The sequence below is a fragment of the Macrobrachium nipponense genome, chromosome 31, assembly GCF_015104395.2.
Source record: "Macrobrachium nipponense isolate FS-2020 chromosome 31, ASM1510439v2, whole genome shotgun sequence".
Classification (NCBI taxonomy): domain Eukaryota; kingdom Metazoa; phylum Arthropoda; class Malacostraca; order Decapoda; family Palaemonidae; genus Macrobrachium; species Macrobrachium nipponense.
This window is the reverse complement of record NC_061093.1, coordinates 27658341-27665470: the sequence shown is the minus strand read 5'-3', so window position 1 is coordinate 27665470 and position 7130 is coordinate 27658341.

The window sequence follows — 7130 nt, the reverse complement described above, 5'->3', positions numbered from 1 at the left end:
ACTGCCGTGTCCAAAGCCATTTTTCTTGACCTTCCCTTTATCTTCAACGTTTCCTCTACATTTTTCGTATATTTAGAAAGGAATTTCAATGAAAAATAACCGAGATAGGGCTCTTAAAAAAAAAAAAAACAAAAAAAAAAAAAAAATTCTAGCGATAATTCTCACTATGCACCGGGCAGAGCGCTATGTTTCTTATCCACTTTTCTATCAATTTTTTCACAGGCTGGACTTAATCGTTTTCCATTGATTTATATGTCGATATTTAGGAAAATTTATTGGCTTTCTCATATAATAATTCATTCACCTGACTTTCATAGTTTTTGTTTTTTTGGGTTAGGAACAAAAATATAAAAAAGTAACGATTTTTTTTTGTTTTTTGTTAAATAACACACATTTATTCGTATTTAGAGGCTGGGACTCTTATTCTGACTATTCCACCATAAAATAATAACATTTCGAAAAAAATGGACAGCAAAATTGAACATTTTTGTTGGCATAAGAAGTTAATATTTTTGCTGAATTTTCAAAATAACAATTTTTTCGTACTGTCGAGCGCTCCCAGACACCTCGGATATCTGGGGACACAGTGCTCAAAACTAAGCGGATATGAAAGAGTCAAAAGCCTCCACACCTTTAAGCCACTCACTGCTTGATGTAACATTTCCACTGGTTGCTAAACATTCAGCTTGTTTAGTTTCATTCTTCTCTGGAGTCTGATTCTTTCCCACACTGTTCTTCGTAGTTTGTTTCACATGGTCACCTTTCCCACTAGGCTTGACCAACTGGCTTTGACTGCTGTTTGATTCCGGTAACACTTTTGACTGTAGTGTCCTACTCTTACCACACTTGAAACAGACAACATTAGGTTTCTTTCTGTAACTGTCTTGAAAAACTGGATGAAGATTTTGCACATTAGCTTGCCGAGGTGTATTACCTTGTGTACTCTGGTAGTATCACTTGTAGGTTTCCCATTAAATTTGTTCCTTTTATTTGGATAAAACTTAAAACCTGGGCTTTGTTGACTCTGGTACTGACTTTGTAATTACGTTTACTACTGATTATTTGTAATTCTCATCATCCGTGTAGCAGCTTTGCAAGTAATCTTCACTCAGTGTAGCAGCTTTGTCAAGTTTCTTCTCCTCTCTCTCTCTCAAATAGGCTCTAATATGTTCAGGAATTCCTTTAAGATACTGTTCAAGAACAAGTAACTCTTCTAACTCATCAAAAGTTTTAACTTTAGCAGCTTCTAACCAGCGTTTGAAACACCTTCTCACTTTGTAAGCATAATCTAAGAATGTTCCCTTCTCATCTTTTCTTAAATTTCTGAATCTTTCATTGTAGTACTCTGGGGTCATCTGGTAAACTTGTAGCACACTGCGTTTAAGTACCTTGTAGTCCTTACACTGATCAGCTGTTAAGGCTAGATAAAGCACTTCTCCCTTTTCCAATCAAGACTTTGTAGCAAAACTGACCATTTACCTTCTGGCCATCCATACCTGAAGCCACTTTCTCAAATTAATCAAAAACTCATCTGGAGCTTCTTCAGTAAACTTAGGGATTAACTTCTGTACAATTTCGCTTTTCTCCTCTGCTGCTTTTTCTTCTTCTCTTTCTCTTCTTTCTTGTTTTATCCCTGTCTATTTCTTTCTCTTTCAGCTTACTTCTCTCTCTTTCAGCATGCATTTTTTAACTTAATCAAATTCTCTTCTGCTTCAATGCGTCTAAGCTCTAACTCTGCATCACTTTTCTCTTTCTTTTCTGCTTGCTTTATTTATGAGATCAGCGCGTGCTACGTTCAAACAACTCTTGAGCCAATTCTAACTCATCTTCATCTGTTATTCTACCAGAGTTTATCAATGATTCCATAGCAATAAATCTTATTTGTGCCTTTACCATACTAGTAGACACATAACCACCACATGCCACTGCTAAAGCGCTCCACTGTGCCTTAGTCAGAGTGGTTTCAGACAAAACTTGGATTGAAGGACTGCTAAAAATTCCTGAACCTTGAACTGAGACCTTTTCCTCTAAGTTATCAACTTACAATTCAGTACAATAAATGCAAAACAAAAACTATATGGTCACTGTCGCCTAACAAAATATATCCCTAACACCACCAGTATATACTAGAGTGATAATGAATCTGCTTTCCCTGGTCTCTGGCACCATTAGTACATGTTATGAAGTGCCAAGTATCTGGTTACTACACTTACCATTCATTTATTGTTACCTCACAAAAGCCAGACACCTGAATCCTATCACAGGTATTAAACAACGAATATTCTAAGGCAACAGTGATCCCTTAACAACTTACCAGTATTGCAGAAAACCAGACTAAGTTCATCAAAACAGGTAGTGAGGTAATCTTGTAAGTAATTTAAATTAATCAAAGGGCATCAATCCATCAACAACTTTAAAAGTCTACGTATTTCCCTGATTTCAGAAGTCTAAGTACTTCCCTGGTTCTAAGTCACTTCGAGTAAATTGAAGGAAAGCCGATCAATTGCCACTCTATGTTTCTACCTATCATCAATATAATCAAATGCAAATATACTGGTTATAAATGAAATACTTTATAAAAATTTTAAATACAAAAATTTTATTTTTATTAACTCAAAATTTGTAGTAAAAAAAATCACAGTATCAGGGAAAATTACTGTTACTTGAAAACAAAGTAAAGTTTAATTAATTCTTGAATTAGATTAAGTAAATAAATCAAAATTAATTTATCATAAAATTCAAGAAAATTAATTCAATTGAATTCAAAAGTGTTATGCAATAATTGAAAATTAGAAATTAAGTAACTAAACAATAATAAAACTTGAAAAGAATTCTAAGTAAATGCAAATTAATTCTCAAGTGTTAAATTTAATTAAATGTGCAATGATTAAGCAATGAAATAACTAAGTCAATTAAATTGTGAATGTAAATGAAAATACAGAAAAATGTGGACAGTATCAAAATAAAAATGGCACACTTCAACAAGAAAATGAAAAATGCATAAAATGAAACAACACAAAACACAAAAATTTGCAATGTGTAAACTGTAAATCTTTTCACTCAAAACATTGTAACCATCAGTTTTTTACCAACCTTTGTAACCATCTGTTATTAGTTATTAGTTAACCACTATTCCTATCCGTTATTAGTTTTCTTTCCAAACCATCATAACCTTTAGATATTAGTTGCAACTAATTAAAATATAACACACTTTACCTTTTTGGTATACCAACTTCTTTCTTTGCTGCAGTCTTGTTTTACACTTTCACAAAAACCAGGCGCCGTTACAACAACAATGTTTGTTCAGATTCCACAAAAAACTATTTAACACTAAATAAACTCTAAGAAATATCAAATATGAATTCTCAAGTTACAGTGGACCAATTAACGTTACGTTAATATAATCTCATGGATGTCGCGAGAGAGAGAGAGAGAGAGAGAGAGAGAGAGAGAGAGAGAGAGAGAGAGAGAGAAATGAATTAACGCCTTGAGAATCTAAGATCTAATGAAATTTTCTTCCCTTGTGAAAACTGGACTGAGGAGCTGACAAAAAAAACGTTTTTGGCACCAAATGCTTCCAGAAGCTTCAAAATCTTACGCAACTTCATATACAAAATGTGTAACCTGCACGTGGCTTTGATCAAAGACATACACGTATGAGACCAGTCTGCTCACAGACACGTATCCGATTGAAACGGAGGCCGAGCGAATAATTAAGACTGACATGTTTTTGATAATAATGTGAAGACTCAATTTGATTCTCTTATCAAGCGTGTTGACAGATTAGGAAAGCAACGGAAATCTTGCAGTTCCTCTAATCTATACAGTGCTGACATAATAGGGAAACAATCGTAGTTTCGAATGGACAAAGAAAATCTCTCTCTTTTTACATTCTATGTTATATATATATTCTTTTCATATTATGTTATGCGAAATCTGAACACACATTTAAAACATCCTATCTCTAAGCTATCTAGGAATCTGAAAAAATGTTGCACAATTCTACATAACATTTTATACAGTCACAGAAGATATATGCATTTTGAAAGTAGCAATATATAATATATATATATATATATATATATATATATATATATATATATATATATATATATATATCAAATATAAACGCCAAGTTTCAAAGATAACTGTGTGTGTGTGTGTGTGTGGTAAGCTTATTTCCCCATCCTCTCTCTTTCTCTCTCTCTCTCTCTCTCTCTCTCTCTCTCTCTGTTCCTTCTCATTTCATATGTTCTCTTTCTCCCACTATTGGACCATCTCTCTCCCTCTAGCCCAAGCAGGTGCGAGATTGGTTGCCTAAATTCCTCAGATAAAATTAATAACTAGTCCACAAACTATTAAAGTAAGTTTGGGGGGTTCCCCTTTCTTGGTGGCTTATGGGCCCATAAGCCACCAAGAAAGGTGAACCCCCCACAAACTTACTTTAATAGTTTTGTGGACTAGTTATTAATTTATCTGAGGAAGCCCATAAGCCACCAAGAAGTTGAACCCCCCAAAACTTACTTTAATAGTTTGTGGACTAGTTATTAATTTATCTGAGGAATTGGCAACCAATCTTGCACCTGCTTCTAGAGGGAGAGATGGTCCAATAGTGGGAGAAAGAGAACATATGAAATGAGAAGGAACAGAGAGAGAGAGAGAGAGAGAGAGAGAGAGAGGATGGGGAAATAAGCTTACTACACACACACACACACAGTTATCTTTGAAACTTGGCGTTTATATTGTATCCGAATAGAGATTCAACTCCATTTAAAGAGACGTACGAAATATGGACTCCGCCTTCCTGACTGTTACCAAAATATGTAAGTTTGAATATAGCCTTATAAAACTCAGTTTACGTAAAATCTATTCGTAATTGGGAAGTGGTTTTGTAATATATAATAAATTATATATTAAAAACTATATAATCAGTATTCTATCATTTATAGAGCAAGTAATAATCTAGGAAAAGAATGCTTTTTCTTAGACATTTAGGAGACAGACAATCCTGTCAATATTTGCCAATAGATGGCGGTATTAAATTTTGTATAAGAAAAATGTAAAAAAAGAAAAGTACTTTTTAATGGATTATATACATTATCATTTTGTTGCCTTAGATAATTACACTACCAAATTACTTCACAATGTAATTTTGTCAATATATGTATGCGCCACCACCTTCCTGTTCATCTATTAGTAAGCAGGGCAGACAACTTAAGGAGGATGGGGAAGTGAACACACACACACGCACACACACATACAGAGAGAGGGAGAGTTATTTTTTAAACATGGCGGTTATATTTTTATTAGAGAAAAGATTCACATCCATTTCCAGAGACATACGAAATATGGACTCCGCCCTCCTAGCTATTGCCAAATATAAGATTGAATATATCCTTATAAAACTCTCAAATTACATAGAATCCCTCCATAACTGGGCATTGATAATATGTATATCATAGATAATAAATTATTAACTACATGATTAATATTCTATAATTTATAGAGCAATTAATAATAGAACAAAAATAGATTTTCTTAGACATTTAGAAGACTGACAATGCTGTCAATATCTGCCAATAGATGGCGGTAGCAAAGTTTTTTTTAAGTTTTCGAAAATGTAGATATGTACTTTTAATGGATTATATATATTATGCTTTTGGTTCATTATAAGCTTTCCTTATATAATTACAATGCTTAATTACTCCATAATATAATTTTTTCAGTATATGACTAGCACCTTCTGTTTACCTCCATAAACAGGGCAGACACCTTTTGTTGGTCAACAAACCTTTCCTCACTTGCCATTCTGTCAAAATTCCCCTCCTGGGCCCAAAGCCATTAGCAAAGTGGCCGCCCCCCCCCACCCCCCCCCAAAAAAAAAAAAATTATAATAACTTATTTTAATAGTTTGTGGATGACCAGTTATTGATTTAACTGAGAAATTGGTAACCCCCCCCCCCGCCCCCCTCGCCCCTGCAGAGAGAGAGAGAGAGAGAGAGAGAGAGTTATGTTTTAAACTTGGCCGTTATATTTTCATCGGAAGAGATATTCACCTCCATTTCCCAAGGCCTCCTCCTTCCTAGTTATTGCCAAATATGTGTGATTATATCCTTATAAAACTCTCAATTTTACGTAAAATCCCTTCATAATTAAGCATTAATTTATTAATTATTATAATATGATAAATAAATTATTAACTAGATAATTAACATAATGCAAGTTATAGAGCAATTAATAAAAGAAAAATAAGATAGCTTTTTCTGAGACATTAGGATAGGAGATTTGTTGTAATTTGCCAATAGATGGCTTTGGCAAAGTCTTTTTTTTAAAACTTTCGAAAATTTAAATATGCACTTTTAATGGCTTATATGTATATTTTTTTTATTTTTTCGGCTTATTATAAGGTTCCCTTACAAAATCGCATCCCTTAATTATTTTCCTAAGTCCTAGTTACTTTTTAGTATTGGTTCAAATATTTTTGAGAATTAAGGCATTATTTTAAAGACAAAGTTAATTTAGACAGAGTGTACTTATCAGTTCATCATTGCTTTAATTTAACAACACCCACCCTTTCATTATATTTATAAGTCTATATGTTACTTGGAGTTTTCCAAATCCTGGTTACTTATTGGTTTTCAATTGATTTGGAAATAAAGACATTATCTGAGAGACTTTAAATTAATTTTCCCATATTTGTACTTATTAATCATTGTTGCTTTAATTTTAAAGCGAAAGTTTCGTTATATGTTTCGTAATTCCATTTTGTAACGAATTTGTGAAAGTTAATCTTTTCCAAAAATTAGGTAACCATTCATTATTGACTTACTGTTGCTTCAAGTTGCCACCAGATGTCTCTCAGTCAGTATCAGAGGATTCAGCGGGTGTCCCAGTTACAAGTCTTTTGCCCTTCTCAAGTGACCTAAGTTATTAACAAGTATATTGAAAACATCTTTTATTTATTTCAAATTGTGTGTGAAATACAGAGCTACGTAATTGAGTTGATATTCATATGGAAAATAATTGCATATGTCCTGTATGGTCCTTCCAGGATAGTTTTAAGAAAACCATATTAATCCAGAATCCTGATGACTGACATGGCAGCTCCAGTTACTCAGAAGCAGAAGTTT